General features: G+C 43.9%; 1 non-coding gene across 1 annotated transcript; it reads right to left on the minus strand.

The window, feature by feature from the left end:
* Window positions 1–315: 315 nt before the first annotated feature.
* Trnat-cgu (transfer RNA threonine (anticodon CGU)) lies at window positions 316–388 on the minus strand. Its single transcript has one exon. It is a non-coding gene; the product is annotated as a tRNA-Thr (tRNA).
* Window positions 389–3,079: the final 2,691 nt, after the last annotated feature.

A 3,079-nucleotide genomic window follows, 5' to 3' on the forward strand; every position in this document is an offset into this window, starting at 1 on the left:
AAGAACATAGCTGTCCTTCTCATCACATGCATACAAAACTGCATCTTTATTTTAAGAATAACGCCTACTTGTACAGTACAACTCAATGGGAAAGATGGTAAATACAGCTTGCTGGTCAAAACATAAAACAAAATCCTCGTGTGTCTTAAACGTACCTGAAGGAAAGAAGTGGACATTTTAAGGGCTTGTTTTTCTTTGATATACGCAATATTAATGAGCACTAACAGACAATATTGCCAAGGAAAGTATACGGGACGTTATTAGTAGTAAATGCAATGTAAATGTCAAGACAGAAAAGTGGACGAAAAGATAGCTTGCCGCGGGCAGGGATCGAACCTGCGACCTTCGAAAAACGCGTCCGATGCTCTACCAACTGAGCTACCGCGGCGGCCATCCCCCCGTCCACTTTATGGGGTATATATGTGTATTTAAACGTGGGAGCGTCAGTCAGCGCCGCCAGTGTCCGGACATTCGGTAAATAAACGGTAAATAAAAGGTAAATAAACGGTCTGATGGTTCGATGTGGCATCGCTGTAGAGAGGCCTAGAAGTTCATAGCTGTATATTGCTTAAATGTATACTAAATAAAAATATCGTAACTCTGGTAGACGATTGCAATGAATATAAGGCATGCGATAAGGTTAAAATAACGCAACATGGAATTAAAGGGATATAGAGCGTGGGGCGCATCAGCGCTGTCAGGTGCCTCGTGTACAAGGACGGTACTGTACTGTAGTTCGTCATTAGTCGGTATCATCATTTCGCTCTAAATGCTTATTTAAGCAACTTCTACGATTACGGGCATTCTGCGATAGGTACAGAATGGTTATCAGAGTAGGTGTGTTTTTTTTTCATTCCTGCATATTTCACACTAGGTTACACATAATGACACTATAGTACGCTCGGAAAAGCAGGCGATCGAACGTCATTTTGGTGCACTAGGTACCTAGGTACCTCAAGCGTGATTCGCGGCATCATGCGTTCTGTTAATCTTTCGTGAGCACCCTAAATGAATTGAACGTTCTTCAAAATGACCCTTACTTCGCGTTGGTTACCATAGAGACCTCCATGTTCCCGCAGCTTGCACTCAGCATTGCTTCGTCGACGTTCCTGGACTCCGGAGGCTGGAAGTTGGTGCTCCCACTCACGGAACTTTCTATATATGCGTGAAAGCGAAAGCATTTGGTAATCAGTGATAATAGTTCGCGAGGCATGAGTACAATTTGACGTCAGAAAGGAGCACCTGTTTTAGTTTGTGACGTTGTAGCATTTTTTTTGTTGCCTAGCCAAACGTTTCGTGGACGCTGCTGAGCATTAAGCTAGCTCCTCTTATCTCTCAGCACGCTTTTGTGGTGACCTTTCTGTTCAACTGGCTGTTCGGCGTGAGTCGTGGGTACAATCCCGGCTGCCGCAGGCGTTGTTCGATGGTGGAGAAATGCTAAAGTCCAGTGTATTGCTTGATGTCAGTGCATGTTAAAAAAGACCAGATGGTCGAAATTTCCGGAGCCCTCAGGATCAGCGTGCCTCGTTATGATATGCTGGTTTTCCCACGCTAAAACCCACATTATTTTTATTCGGAGGTGGCTCCTGCATGGCGTAATATAAAGCGAAAAAACATGAACGAACCGACAGCCTATGTATTGATTGTCGTTAATGCAAAATTTGGTAAATCAGGACCGTCACTGTTATCGTCTAATTTCCAATTTTACATTTGGCCGCAGATACTCGAATATCTTTGGTTACCGTAAGTGCACCTAACTGGGGACACAATATTTAGATACCTTCTTTTCTGCCCTACAAAAACGCCTTCTGGTAAAAGTGACACGTCTGTCGATGTATGTAGGGTGTTTCAAGAAATGTGTTCGAAAATCCTCAAAAATCAGGGAAATGCGATATTTGTTCGATGCCTTCACAATTACTTGTGTACTCGCAGGCGTGTTAAGATGTCTAAATGCATCATTTGGGTCTGCAATATTTAGAAAAGTTAAATTAATAACTTTTATTATTGGAAATATGCGGTTATGTCATATGAGTGTGTTGCGCCGAAGAGGAGTGTCAGTCGTGGCGTGCAGCCAGCCTCCAAGCGTTCTGATCACCCTGCGACACGAGCCACCGGCGTTGGCGTTCATTGAGGTGCGAAGCTCATTACGGTCGAGGCTTGGAAGCCGTTGCGCCGTAGTCAGACGCTAGTATCATCATCTTGTATGAAATAAATATTGAAAAAATATAAAATAAATAATAAAAATATCTTACGTTCGAGTGAGAATCAAACCCAGACCGCCTGCGTGGCGAGCGGGTGTTCAACCACAGAGCCACTCCATTGCTTTTTTTTTCTTTTTATGGTATTTATTACAAATGTGCGTAATTTGCGTAGATAGCGAACAGGATACTCTAGGCAGCCTTTGCAAGCGTACAACAAGCGTTACACAGAAAGAAGTATAAAATAACTCTGTCTTAAAATGGTAATAAAGCAGCACATATTAACGTTATTGCTTCACAAACATAGGCGTCATGTGTACAGGTGTCACAGTACGAGATGTAATATCGCAGTAAAACGGGGTACAAGCGTATATTGCCACTGGGCGTCACACCATGTGAACTGCATAAAGAGTTGCTGGTTTAAAGCCGGCTACCCATTTCAAAAGGCACACACATTACTGCGCGCATTCCCTTACGTACACGTAATGGGTGCATCGCACCTTCGAAAAAGTATCACACACGTAATTGCTGCTGGTTTAAAATGCCACCCATTACAAAGGGCATACACGTTAGTGCGCGCATTCTCTTACACACACGTAGTGGATACACTGTTATAAAAGTGCTGTTGAAGAGGGTGGAAACCTTTACCTTTACTATAGGTATGTAGAGTGTGTGTGTGCGTGTGTGTGAGACCGGGTGACTGAACATAATGAAAAGCGAAACAGAGCACGATGAGGATAGGGCAGGTTATCGCTAACGCGTTCCACTCCTAAAGGCGAAGCTTAAGGTGAGAGCTCGAGAAGCCGAACCCAGACGCCAGTGCCGGCAACAACAAGCCACCGATGCAGAGGTTGGTAGCGCATCGGAATGTATGGAGGACT

This window comes from Rhipicephalus sanguineus, chromosome 9 (assembly GCF_013339695.2).
Source record: "Rhipicephalus sanguineus isolate Rsan-2018 chromosome 9, BIME_Rsan_1.4, whole genome shotgun sequence".
Taxonomy (NCBI): Eukaryota; Metazoa; Arthropoda; class Arachnida; order Ixodida; family Ixodidae; genus Rhipicephalus; species Rhipicephalus sanguineus.